The sequence below is a fragment of the Arachis hypogaea genome, chromosome 13 (genome assembly GCF_003086295.3).
Source record: "Arachis hypogaea cultivar Tifrunner chromosome 13, arahy.Tifrunner.gnm2.J5K5, whole genome shotgun sequence".
NCBI classification, from domain to species: domain Eukaryota; kingdom Viridiplantae; phylum Streptophyta; class Magnoliopsida; order Fabales; family Fabaceae; genus Arachis; species Arachis hypogaea.
The window spans coordinates 122,089,969-122,105,013 of record NC_092048.1 but is presented as its reverse complement, the minus strand read 5'-3'; the positions used below and the strand labels follow the sequence as shown (position 1 = coordinate 122,105,013).

The window sequence follows — 15,045 nt, the reverse complement described above, 5'->3', positions numbered from 1 at the left end:
AGTAAGGGGGGCCATAGAGTTAAAGTTTATGCAGATGAAGCAAGGTTCAATGTCTATGGCCGGGTATACGAGTAAGTTTGTGGAGTTCTGTAGGTTCTCAAGGGTATGTCGAGGATCTCCTGAGTCCTATGAGGGTTGGAAGTGTGTAAGGTACCAAAGAGGTCTAAGGAAAGCTATTATGAATGTTGTAGTTCCATTTGAGATTCGGAGATTCTCTGAATTGGTGAACCAGGCAAGAATTGTTGAAGATTATGCCAAGAAGACAGCTTTGGTGAGAGATGATCATGGCGGTACTAGTAGCAAAGGTCGTGAGAAGTATGTTCCATCAAGAGGCTAGAACTTCAAGAAGGATAGACATGCCCCTCAGCAATCCCAAAGTCAAGGGCATATTGGAGAGACTAACCATGACCAGTATCACCAGGCGAGAGGAGGAAGTAAGCAGGCGTAGGCTCAACAAGAGGAATTAAGGTGCATGAGATGTGGAAGATACCATCTGGAAATGCCGTGCATGGCTGGGTTCAGTGGATGTTACCGCTGCGGATTGCCAGGACATATCTCTATACATTGTCCTTACAAGAAGGACCAGGGTGCGGACCGGTCTCAGCGACGGGGTTAAGGATCTCCAATTTAAGGTAACGATTAAAAAATTGATAACCGAGTTTTAATCGCATTATAGGAGGTTGTAACTTGACCCTCCTTACTAACTTATGATGGGGACAAGGATTTAGAACTAGGAATATTAGATTGAACGTTAGGCTTAAGACCAGAGTTTAGCTTAATTTTATTTTAGGGAACGTTGCCATTAGGGCTAGCCAAACTTAGCGTCGGAGGAACCAATAGGAGAAGATAATTCTGGTGGATGCAGCCAAGCAATTCAGATTCTTAGTGACAACTAATTAGAGTGACGCAGCAGAAGGCATGAGGGAGCATTGACATGGTAGAATTATGAAAGATGAAGTACTTTAATGACTTGAATTAGGTTGGCGATATTAAGTAGCAGAACACTTCGTGGAAGGAGGGACAGTGGTAGCTGAGGGTTATATACTCTTGGCGGTGAATGCGACTCCGCATGGATTACCGACGGTTGAACAAAGTGACTGTGAAGTACTTTATTCCGTGATCCTTTATGATAATTAGTTTGAACATTTCCCAATCTTATTCTTTGCTCGCATGTGTCCTCGCCCGAAACTCGTACCCCTTGACATGAGTCTAAACTCGTTTCGACCCAATCAAGTGTGAGGGAGCTCAACCATTTCATCCCGGAGCAAGTAGAGCGAACCACACCCTTGCATCTACCCGTGGAGCCTCAACTAACCAACTTGGAGCAAGTGGGGTGTACCACAATCCTTTTGTCTACCCAGGAGGTACGTTCTTATATGTCCAGAAGGAACAAAGGAGGGGATCCTAACCTCCCACCATCTCGTTAGAGGCGATTTTATAATACCAGGAGAAACAAAGAAGGGGATCCTCACCTTCCACCATCTCTCTGGGATCGCACTTTCGAGAAAGAAGACTCGAGATAAAACAAATCACTTTTATAATCATATTACGCCCGATTTATATTTACAATTTAATTATAGTACTTCAACTTATCTTCACTATACTCCAATATGTTCCCTTCAATCCACTCAGTACACTTCACAAAACCACCCAATCTAATCAGTACTTTATAATCCTAAGTCATACACTAACATTTCCTTTCATTTATTCTTTCTTCTTTGCATTGTAAAAAGATTGTCTTCCTTAGAAAAGTTCATTCTCCAAACCATATTTAGAGATAATTTTGTTTTGTTTTTCTAATTTTTTTTTTCTCTTAATAGCTTAGTTTTGTTTTCAGACCTGTAAACACTAAACAAAAACTACCTCTTTTATCCTATCCAGTATACCCTCACTCGTCCTAAAACCTAAACACTAGCTATCATACCTTAAAAGTAATTACAGAGGTTTGGAAAGCTAGAGGAATGGTTCAAAACTTCAAAAACTCACCTTTCAAAAAAATAGGGATTCTGCGTACGCGTCATTCTGTCCGCGTATGCAGAAGTACAAATTTGGGCTGTCTTGCGTACGCGTCACTGGTCTGCATATGCGAGCCACTCAAACAGCAAGCTTTTCCTGCGTCGCGTGCCATATGGCCGCGTACGCGGCTTTGAAAATGGGGCATCCCGCGTACGCGTCACCCCTCCGCATACGCGGAACCTCTGGGCAGATCCCAATGGCCGCGTCGTGAGCATGTCCACGTACGCGAGCTATGTAGAATAGGTAAAAAGCTGTTAAGTCCAAAAATTCAGTTTTTCATACCTAACTTCACACGCACATAACATTTTCGTTAAAAATAATTTCTATTCCATTCTTCAAAAGTTACGAACTTCACGGACCCAATTTTCATTCCAAAACAAGTTTCATCAAAATTGGAGATCTAGAAGCCGAGTTATGGCTCGGCAAAGTTGGTCAAAAATCAGATTTTTCCAAAAACACCAAACCTCAAATTTCCAAACTTTCAATTTCCAAATCCTTACCAATTTGCAACCAAATACCCCAACCTCATACACCTAAGTTCCATCCATTCCATAACCTTTTCAACACATAATCTAACCATTAATTCAATAAATTCTAACACTAATTTTTTTTTTATCAAACTCAACTAATTCATCATCAAACATCAAATCTTAACAATTCACATCAAACTCTACATTTTATGCTCATAACATAACTCATCAACCCAACCATCCAATAACACCCATTTTCATAATGTTCAACAATTATCATCATTATTCACTAAAAATAACAATTCATATATTCATCTTATCTTATGGTCAACTAGGCTAAGTTTTTACGATACATTATATCTTAACTATGAGAAACCAAAACGATACATTGGCCAATTCATCCCTAAGCTCAAAACCACCAAAATTCAAGCTTCAAGATTCCCAATCAACTCCAACAAATTCCAGCCACCAAAGCTTTATTCCAAGTGCTCCAATTTGCTAATTCAACTCCAATTCAACATAAACTCAAACTAGTTCATACAATTTACTCAAATTAGTACTAGGGCACACCGAATTGGACAAACCACAAGAGTTGAGAGTCTTTTTACCTTACCCATTGATGATTGGGGAAAAATCCAACAATTATCCAATGTTAGATTGTACCTAAACCACTAAAATCATCAAAATCACTCAAGACTCAATACAAAAATGCAAATTCAGAAAGAGGAAAGAAACTGGGTGCAATTTACAAAGTTTCTTACTATTTTATTAGGATAAAAATGAAGACGACTCCAAGACGAACGCGTGACTACAAACGGCTCATCAATCGGAGCTCCGGATTAAAAGTTACAAGGATTTGAAGTTGGAAGTGGAATGAGTTAGGGTTCTAAGTTTCCCTTTCTTCCCCAACGTGAAATCTGAAATGAAAGGAGGAAAGGATGCTGAGTTTGGCTTAAATGGGTTGGATCTTGGGCCCAATATGAGTCCGGTTCAATTAGTTTGGTCTATTGGCTCATTTTTTAACCAAAATCTTTAAAATTAGTGTCAAAATTTGTGTTTTTAATATTTCTACTTCTCTAAACTATAAAATTTAATTTTTTTTATTTTTTTGGCTCATAATTAATTTATTAGTTAATTATTTATTAATTTCATGGGGTTTACACAAATAGCATATTTTAGTCATTCAAGCACAAATAGGAGAAAATCATAAAAACATGCGAATTCAGTGAATAAATACAGGAAAAGTTGATAAAACCCACTCAATTCAACACAAGATAAACTATAAAATTGTGATTTATCAACCTCCCCACACTTAAACCAAGCATGTCATCATGCTAAACAACAAAAAAGAAATAAAAACGGAAAATCAACATTTATTCAATGCAACTATCTAAATGTAATCTATTTCGATGCATGCAACTGTTCTACCAAATGTTATCTAATCACTATATGTATTTGCTTAGTCAAAATAATTCAGTTTCCAAGAAAGCACATCCAAGCCTACGGGCTAAATACAATAACAACTAATTCAATCCAACAAATGATTCGAGTTATTGAAAAGAATTCACAACTTGCAAGATAATAGATAGTCATAGGTGGAAATATAAAATCGAGCAATCGAACCCCTCACCGGATGTGTATACTCTCTAGTCGCTCAAGTGTATAGGGTCGATTCACTCAATTCTCCTCTAATCATGCTTTTTAAAATTTATTTTTCATCTAAAAATCAACAATTATTCCATGTATGTACAAATATCATGAGGTCTTTCTAAAGGTTGTAACGGGACTAGGGTTAAGGTAGCGATGTATATGGCTTAATGAGCTAGAATTTGAATCTTTAATTAACTTATGCTCTCACCCAAGCCGAACCCTTCATCATTTCACTTTCTACACACTCATGCATTCTTCTCAATTCGAATTCCATGCGCATTGTTATTATTACTTTTCATTGGGGCCTTTGTCCCCTTTTTACAACTTTCTTTTTCTTTTCTTTTTTTTTCCAATTAATAAAATATATATACAAAAGCTAATGCACATGATTCAAATATTGAATGCATGAATTGTACCTAATTCCCAAGATTTTTAATGAACATGCAAAACACACTTTTATTAACCAATGTCCCCAATTTTTCCACACTTATATATTACGCAATCTTACTAACCTAAGCTAATCAAAGATCAAAATTAAAGACATTTATTGATTTTTCACTTAAGGTTAGTAATGTGCTAAATAAGAACAACGAGAATTAATACGGCTTAAAGTGGGCTAACAAAGATAGAATAAAAGGATGGCTATTTGGGTAAGTGAGTTAATTGAAAAGAAGGCCTCAATCATATAAATGGATATATACACAGAACAATGGATATAAAGAATCGAACAAATCAAATATTACTATCATAGAAGGAAAAACACACAAGAATGGAATTAGTGATTAATATGATGCAACCACATACATTAAGGCTCAAAAACTCACATGTTAGTGTGTTCTAGCTCGTAAAATATGTTCCACAATGTTTCAAGCAAATTTCAATGAAAATTTCAACTCAAATCAACTTTTGGATTACCCTAAAAAAAAATTGGAATTTTTTTTTTGTATGCTAGCTGAAAATATCCTTATTTGACTAAGCTTATTTTTTTATTTATATGCAATTGTAATTGGATGCAAGTCATCAAAAATCCTAAATTCATTTCCTAGTTTTCAAACAAACTAATTCATCATATATCTAGGAAATCAACTAGGTGCACTTAACTCATTGTCTCATCACAATCAACAATTAAAACTAAAAGCATATATACACAAGTCAACGTAAAAGTGCAATAAACTAAAAAATAATGTGTCCAAAACATCCAAATGCTAACAAAGTATCAAAAAAATAAACATAATAGAAATTAAAGCTGAGTTGTTTAGAATGGAGATTTATCACCCAGAAAAGTGTCGCCAACGGTCGGAGACCTCCCACACTTTTAGATTTAGCACCGTCTTCGGTGCTCAGAGAGAGGCTCACGGAGCTGGGGAAGCTGGATGGTCAGTGTCATGCTGGGGCGACGGAGATCCCTCAACGCCATCGGCCCTAGCCTCATCTTCATCCTCTGATCGCTCCTTTGGGGTGTCAAGCTCCTCTAGCATCGGTTCCCAAATCCAGATCTGCAGCTTGATATTCTTATAGCGCCTGTTAATGCGCCTTTCCATACGTTTTAGCTGCTCCAAAAATCTGAACTCCTTTGTCTCGGGATACTGGGGCTGTGATGCTGTTGGTGCTGAGGTGGATGGCTGGTCTGCTGCTGTGGAGGCACTGCACTTGCACTTCCGACTACCCAGTAGTTCCTCCTTAAGCCAATTCCCGTAAGGAATGAACTTCTCCTTACTGGGAATTCCGGAGAGGTAGTTGTCATCCTGCCACTCAAGTTCAGCTTTTGTGGCCATCTCGGTGATAAGACATGGGAAGGCTACCTTACGCTGTGTAACGGCGGGCACCTTTCCCATGGACTGTATGATAATCTTCGGGAGGAAGACAGGTTCTCCCTCCAAAATAGTCCACACCAAGATGGCTAAGTCAGTAGAGACAGTGGTCTGTGAGAGCTCGGAATGGCAAAGTTTCCCAGGATTTGTTACCAAATCCGAGCCTCACGGATCAGCTGCTTGAGGAGGATACCGATAGGCTCCTTCTTCTGCTCAGTGCTCAAGATCCACTCACTGTCCAGAATTGCTATTTTCTCCGAGATTTTATCCCAATGGACCTAGTGCTGGAGTGCTTTGTCATAGGCACACCTCTGCTTCAGTTTGAAGGGATCTGTAGTATCTCAGCTATGCTAGCCTCAGTGACCGAGACTTGCTTACCCCTCAGCAACACGATTTTTAGGGTTACGGAGAAGAAATTGGCATAGAATTCTAAGACCCAACTTTCATTAATATCCACCAATTTCCGCTCCAAGAAACTCCACCCTCGAGTCTCTATATGTTCATTAACCATTTTATGGAGATCGGGAGGAAGTTTATCTAGCTGTAGCATCCTTTCAAAGTGGAGCTTCTTTTTTTGGTTGAATAGGCGACCTTGGGTTTCACAATACTTGTTTGTATATGTTGTCGAATCCCATGCCGGAATTTCCATGTCGGGATGAGATAATACCACGACATTGTGTGATGCCGGTTGCTTAGGCCTTGCGGCCGGTTTCTTTCCTTTGCCTGATTTCATCCTGAAAAACAACCTAAATTCCAATAAGCAACGAAGCAAAGGGCAAGATACACAATAAACAACAAAAAAGCAACGAGTAGAACTTTGGCATATAGCATCACACAACTCATAAAGTACAAGCAACAATACAGAGATAATCAGCAGTGATTCAGGAAACATGATGCTTGAACAAATGAGAATCAATGACAATTCAACAAAGTGATGCACGGCAACATACATTCATACTTGAGAAGCTTGCATCAAAACAAAAGTAATATGCAAGTACAATTGAGCATATTCAAACATATAGGACAATGTCAACTAAAAAAAAGATTGATGCAAATTGCTGTGAATCAAGAAATTGACAAACCTTGAGCAAAGAATTTGAAGTTACATGGTGACCAATCATGTAATTCACATTGATTTAAAAGGCAATTAAGAAGAAACAAAAAAGGGATACCAACAACATGATAATTGAGCAGTTCAAACACTAACTTAGCAGGTCACAGATTCATATTGCAGAAAACAAAACAAAACAGCATAAGGGCAAGCAACAATTTACATTGTGATGAACATAAATGGCAAAATAACAGCATGAATGATAGCAAAATAACCATTACCAGCAGTCCAATATCAAATTAAGCACAATGACAGCTAAACAACAACAATCAGCACCAAATTGTCAAGTAATTTCCTATCAAACAACATTAGAGAGCAGTAGTCATCAATCCAAACAATCTCAGCCATTCACTAACTAAATGTATTCTAACAACCTAAGATCAACTAAGCAGATATTAAACTAACTAAACAATGACTAACAAAATAAAAGTAACTAATTGAAATGAAAGTAATAAAGCTGATGAAGTATGTATGAACCTGAGACAAGGCAAACGGTGGATGGGGGATGGAAGGATGATGAACGGGTGTTGCAGTTGGGACGTGGAACTGCGGCCAACAATGGTGGCCTGGGCAACGCGATTGGTGGTGGAGGAGTCGTCGACGATGGCATCACCGAGAGCAGGAGTTGCGCAGGAAAGAGAGGAGCAGAGGGAGAAGGGACAAGAAAGAGAGAGGAAGAAGAGAAGAAAAGAAGAAAATGGAGAAAGAGGGATGTAACGGCGTTGAGTGTGGGGATTGGGGGTTAGGGTTCGAACCCTCCCCACACTTTTGTTTCGAATTCAAATTTTTTTTTTTTGGGTATGCTAGCTGAAAATATCCTTATTTGACTAAGGTTATTTTTTTATGTATATGCAATTGTGATTGGATGTAAGCCATCAAAAATCCTAACTTCATTTCCTAGTTTTCAAACAAACCAATTTATCATATATCTAAGAAATCAACTAGGTGCACTTAACTCATTATCTCATCACATTCAACAATTAAAACTAAAAGCATATATACACAAGTCAAAGTAAAAGTGCAATAAACTAAAAAAAATGTGTCCAAAACATCTAAATACTAACAAAAATAGGACAATTAGCTCTCGATCAAAATTTAATTTAGTTGTCACAGATTTAACACAATAAAAAATAACCGAAAATATTATTTTCAGATCGTCCTCATAAGAATGAGAAAATGTGTGTATCAAAGTCGCTCAAAGTATCCAGGGTTGAAGGGCATAAACAAAAATTTAAACTAACAAAACTTAACATGTAAAAAACTTAAGTTGCAAGAAATTAAGTTAAGGTAATAAAAGTACTATCAAAGCAAGTATCAATCTAACAAGGCAATGTATGAATTCAAATCTATTCTAAAACTAATTAAACTAGCAAAAAGTAACTAAAGTAAGAATTGAGCAATTAAAATTTTGGGGTTTTAATATGAATTGCAAAAGAACTCTTGGCTAAGGTATGGGAATCAAGATCACTATCCTTGTCTAATAAGCATATAATGACAATTTTAAGGAATCAACCCATTAAGTCTACTTCTATGATTGAAGTACGTCAAATAGATATAGGCAATAACATTCCATAAGTCCTACTTTACCTACTAATTAACTTAGTAGAAAACTAGCGTCAATAGAATCGAATTGACTAACATAGACTCTCAAATCATCAATTCAATTAGACCCAATGACTGAATGTCACTTAATTCCTTTAACCTAGGCCAAGAGTATAGAAAACTATTCCATAATTAGAGAAAACATTTCATCAAACACTTAGTATCCACTAGTTAAAGACATGAATAAATTGCAATTAAATGGAAATTAAAGCTACCCACAACTTGTAATCAATATCAAGGATCAAAATAAACATGAAGAGAATATGAAACTTCAAATTCAATTAAAGGAAATTCAATATCCACAAGTGTTCAAACTAGAATTATAAGCAACAATAAAGGAATATCAACAAGTAACTATGAAATTGCAACAATAAAAGTGTAATAATCCTATGAAAACTTAGAGAGAAGATATAGTTTCTCTTGAGAGAGACAAAGAACCCAAAACTCGCTAATTTTCCATCCAAGTGTCTATTGTGTTGCTTGTGTGTTGATCCCCCTCCATTCTTTCTTTCATTGGCTTCAGATTGGGCTTGAAAATAGGTCCAAAAACCTCTAGAAATCGCCCCTCACTTGTTTCTTCAATGAGGCACGTTTTGGGTCACTTGCGTATGCAGCCATATGCTTGCGTACGCGAGCCTGCTAATCTCAGGAGTCGCGTACACGGCCACATGCTCGCGTAAGGGTAGCGCCTAACTTGGGATTCTCCAAGTTAGGCACCAAGACAAACTTAATCCATCAATTGCATGCTGTATAAGTGGCGCCTAACTTGGCTTTTCCCAAATTAGGCGCCAGGTACAATAAGCACACACAATTTGGTTCGGCTAGCATGAAGTTAGGCACCATTCCCTTCCAAGTTAGGCGCCAACACCACCAACAACACTCAAAGCAATTCGGCCAGTTCAAGTTAGGTGCCACTCCCTTCCAAGTTAGGCGCCAACTATAGGAATCAAAGTGGTCCCCATTCATCAATTGAAGATGCACGAAGATCATCATTTAATTTTGATTAAACTTTATTTTATTTAAGAATAGAAAAAGATATTATTTAGTTTTAGGAAATATAATTTACATTAATTAGGATTAGATATAAAAGGGAAAAGAATCAGCCCTTCGTGCTCTTCTCTCTTCTCTTCTACCTCATTCTGCAATTTACAGTTTTCCTGAATCCTAGTTTTCTCTCTAAACCATGAGCAACTAAACCTCCACTATTAAGGTTAGGAGCTCTATCTATTGTACAGATTGATACTATTATTTTTCTATTTTAATTCATGTACTGATTTCTATTTCAAGAATTATTTTCATTCTTTATCTTATGAATCTGGGTGGAATGGAAGTATAACCCTTATTCTATTTGAGTTCTTGTAAAACTTGGAAAAGCTCTTTACCTGAACAACAGCTTGAAAACAATTTCTCCTAAACTTCTAATTATCTGGACTTAACGGGATACGTGACATATAATCCTCTTATATTTGGGTAATTAGGGTTTTTGTGGCATATAAACTAGAATTGAACTTTACCCTCTAATTGGAATTAAGTGACCAAGGAATTGGCGGTTGATGAAGGCTAGAGGAGACTAAAAAGGTCTGAAGAATTAGGTTTTAGTCACATATAGTTTGTCATGAATTGAATCTTGCATGATTAAAATATTTAGTAAGAAAAGTCAATCCGAAAGATAGATATCTCTGAAACCTTAACTGTTTTCCCCATATATATTTCACCTCAATTTACTACTTGTTTTCTGATTCTCTGAATTACTGTTTGATGCATTTGAACTCTCAACACTCTTTTCTGCTTGTCTAACTAAGTAAATCATTCAATCATTGTTGCTTAGTCCATCAATCCTCGTGGGATCGATCCTCATTCACTTGAGGTACTACTTGGTACAACCCGGTGTACTTGCCGGTTAGTTTGTGGGTTATAAATTCCGCACCAAGTTTTTGGCGCCGTCGCCGGAGATTGACTGTGATTGACAACTATTAGTTGTTGGATTGCTTAGATTAGGCATTTTAGTTTTAATTTTATTTAATTTTGCTTTATAATTTTCGAAAATTTAGTGCTATTATTTTTCCTTAATTTCTGAAATTAAGTTTGGTGTTACCTAGTTAATTTTATTTTAATTTTTGCGTTTAATTTTCTTTATAAATTTTGAATTTCATAGCTTAATTTTAGTCATCATTTTCGAAAATTTTTGCTTTAATATGCTAGCCAAAACAGAAATAGACAAAGAGCTTATTAGCAATCTCAAACTCATATTAGGTACTCTGGAGAAGCAACAGATGTGTCTTAACCCGGCAAAATTTGCATTCAAAATGGAAGATGGAAAATTCCTAGGCTTCATGATCATGCAACGAGGAGTGGAAGAAAACCCAAAAAAATACAAGGCCATCCTTAAGATGGGCAGCACTGCAAATCTTAAAAATGTCCAAAGGCTGATTGGATGATTAGCCGCTCTTTCGCGCTTCCTCGGAGCCCTGGCCCAGAAGGTTATCCCCTTCTTCAAACTCATGAAAAAAAAGGGTATAACTTTTAAATGGAAATCCGAATGCGAAGAGGCCTTCCAACACTTCAAAAAAGTGTTAACAGAACCTCCCGTACTCTTAAAGCCCAAAGCGAGAGAACCGTTGTACCTTTAACTATCCATAACAGAGGAAGCGTTAGTAGCAGTTCTAATCCTAAAAAACGAACAAAAAAGGCAAGGTCTCGTATACATCATAAGTAAGGTTCTCCAGAACGCCAAGACACATTACTTTAGACTTGAGAAACTTGCCTACACATTACTAATAGAGCCAACCTATCGTGGTTAGGACAGACCAGGCCATCAAGCAAGTACTCCAAAAGCTAGACTTGGCAAGGCGAATGCTCTCTTGGTCGGTTGAGCTATCCTAGTATGAAGTCTGTTTTGAGCTCAGAAACACCATCAAGGCTCAGGCCATGGCAAATATCATCACTGAGATGACCCCGAGAAGCAAAGCTACCGAACTGTGGAAACTCTATGTTGATGGATCATCGAACAACAGCTCTAGTGGAGGGGGATAATATTAGAAAACGAGAATGATATTACTATCGAACAGTCGATTTAATACGAATTTTCGATCTCCAACAATCAGGTAGAATATGAACACTACCAAAAATACGGGAGTTACCAACAGAAAGATACCCACGAACGAGAAGCAGTGGCAAATCTCTATGACCGTGGTAACCACTTGCAACGTCTTGCATCTCCGTGGCCAAATTTTGCAGAGCTTTTCGACATTCTTGTTTGTCCATGGCCAACTTGAGATGGGCTCTCTCAATTACCACAGACCTAATGATCACCATGGCAAAATCGAACAATGTCCACCTCCAAGTTCCGCGTTTAATTTGGTGTTTCCCTTCATCCCTTTCAAAATATTTTTATGCAGTTTATACTTTTCCTAAATTTAAACCCTAACCTAAGATAAATTCAATTTATCAGGGTGCAGGCTTTTCCAGTTTTTCAATTGTTGGTTTCTTCTCCCTTCTTCCCAGTGCTACCACTGAAAAACTAATAAGGTATGCTGATTATCTGATTTTAGATACTGTTGATGATTTGTAATTTTCACACTTTCTATGATTATTAACTAGCTAAAGTTGTTAATTTCCCCTTATTGATTAAACAGTAGTTTCTTAGTGTGGTTGTGTTGTTCATTACCGGTATTAAAATCAGATTGTAGTGTAACCAAAGAAACCAGATCATATACATTTAATTTTACTATTTCTTTCTTTTTTACCATGCACATGTTTTTGCCCGTGTTCTTTCTGGCCAAATGCAATTCCAATGCTTAATTCCAGAATATGAATTAGTTTATAGACTTTGATGATGGAAAAAGAATGATTCAATTGAAAATGAATGTTAAAATTATAAAAAGAATACAAAAAGAGTACATGTTTATATTTAACAAAATAGTTCTAACTAATTTTTAAAACTACTAACTATGATTAATTGGAATAGTAACTAATTTAATTACTAAGTATTAATTAAATTCATTTTGATGTTGAAGAAAGAAAAGCCATACATTGTGCTTATTTAAATTAGTTTCATAAGCCTTGAGAAACCAATTTATCAACTAATTCATCGAGCAGCAAAAGTTCATCATCAAGTTTCAATTCTGTTTTGAATTTCATCTTCAACTTTTAGTTTTGATGGCTATTTCTTTATGCAAAAATTGTGTGTTAGTATAGTTTAACTCCTTTTGACAGGGAGCAGGATTTGAATTGGGTTGTGTGAAGTGAATGAGAATTAATGGTTTTTATGTTTTGTGAAGATTTCATGTGTAAAATAACTTATTTAACAAAATGTAAAAATATTACAATTGTGTGTGTTTATATTACTTTTGTGTGTGTGTGAGTTAGTTTTTGGAGTTAAATAGTTAAATGCTAGAGTAGATGCAATATTATTTGGTGAGCTAATTGTTGGAGTTAATCTATAAATTAGGCACATAATTAAACCCCAAATTAATATGATCCTGTAATTGGTAACTAAACCAACTAGCAAAGAACTTAGGAAACTTCAGAGGTAACATTATATGCTCCTGGAAAGTCCTGTCTAGTAATTTTTTAATCTTTTATTTGTTTATATGAATCTGATTAGTTGCCTTAATTATAAAAAAATTGACTAATTATGCTTTTTAATCATAATGAATTTACTATTTAGGTCACACAAAATGACAATGCTATCTGAGCAAGATGACGACATATCATTATCACTACTCGCATGACCTTGCAGAAAATTCTCAAGCTGGATTACTATGGAAGAGCATGACTTACTTGAATGCTGTAGAAGCATCAAGTTTGCTAAGGAGATGGCTTCCGCTTCTCCATTCTCCTCATTGCAAGACGCACTCGATGTGACCTTCGACGTTTGGTGTAACAAGATTAATATTCATTCTTGGCTGATAGCACTCAATGCTCACACCAATATCTGTTAAAAGTCGCCCTTCTCACATGCATTCTACACTAGTGCCCTATCCTCTGCTATGGATTCTAGCATAGAGGTTTGTAGTGCGCGAAATTTAAACTCCCACAACTTAACCAGCAAGTGCATCGGGTCATCCAAGTAATACCTCAGGTGAGTGAGGGTTGATCCCACGAGGATTGTCGGACTGAGCAATCAGTGATTATCCTGCAGATCTTAGTCAAGCGAATAGAAAGTTGATTGGTTGTTGTTGAATGTGCATAAAATAAATAAGAAAACAATAAAGAAATAGTGAAGAAACAATTGTGAGAAATCAGTTAAGGTTTTGGAGATGCCTTATCTTTCCAGATTAACTTTTCTTACTGTCTATTCCAATAATGAAAGATTCATTCCATAGCAAGCTGTAAGTGATTAACGCCACACTAATGGTCATTAATCTCCTCTGTTCCACATCAAACGCCACGCTAATGGTCATTCAATCTGAACGAGGGTGAAGCTCTTAGCAATTCAATCTCTAGTGATCCTACTCAAAATGCCACAGACAAGGTCAGATCTTCCGGATCGGAGAATGAAGCTTTATGATTCTAGCTTATACCACAAAGGCCCTAATCGCCTCAGACTCGGCTGAATAGATGTTCCCATGTCCCCAACGAGTGCGTGGATTAGCCGTCTAAGAGATATATCTCAAGCTTGTAGTTCAATGCTATCCCTCTCAAGACTCGCAAGAACTCATGTAGAACAAGGGGTCATACGCTAGTTCCACCCTAGATTCATAAGGATTGAAGAATGAAAATACATCTTAGAATGGAATCAAACATAGAATAAAATAGAAACAGTAATATTATTAATCCGACAAGAAGCTAAGGATCAAGTGGCAACTCTCCACAGATTTCTACATACCTTCACCGATCATGTGCCATGCACTCAGTTGGATTGATGCACCTCATACCTTGTTATTTTAATCTTAATTTATATCTAGTTTAAATTGGTATTAGAGATAATTTTATTCCTTTATCGTTTAGAATTATAGAACTTCGTTTATTTTATTCTTTTACTATTTATATGAACAATACATACTCTATAACATTATTACTTAGTCTGCTAACTTAATTTAATTTAGTATCTATTATGCCTATTTTAACAGTATTTATTATTAAAATATAGAATGAAATATATGGAATAACCATATGGAAAAAAACCATTCAGTTGGTAATTACGGCCGAGAACTTAATTTTTAAAAAAATATTAAATTTAGCCACGGATTTATCTGTTATTAAATATCCCATTAATATTGGCCACAGAAAAAATCGTGGAAAAAAATTCGGCCTGCCAAATTTTTTTATTACATATTTTTTATTTTGCCAAAAAAAAAATTGTGGCTAAATAACCCACAACATTAGCATGGAAAGAAATGTGGCAAAAAAACCCGACCTGCCAATATTAGCCACGAAAAAA

The 15,045-nt window shown here is 36.4% G+C and overlaps 1 long non-coding RNA gene across 1 annotated transcript; it reads right to left on the bottom strand.

The window, feature by feature from the left end:
• Nucleotides 1-2,768: 2,768 nt before the first annotated feature.
• Nucleotides 2,769-7,967, bottom strand: LOC112733050 (uncharacterized). Its single transcript, XR_003813174.2, has 4 exons — nt 7,536-7,967; nt 3,248-6,681; nt 3,095-3,149; nt 2,769-3,016 (listed from the first exon to the last, which is right to left on the bottom strand). It is a non-coding gene; the product is annotated as an uncharacterized lncRNA (long non-coding RNA).
• Nucleotides 7,968-15,045: the final 7,078 nt, after the last annotated feature.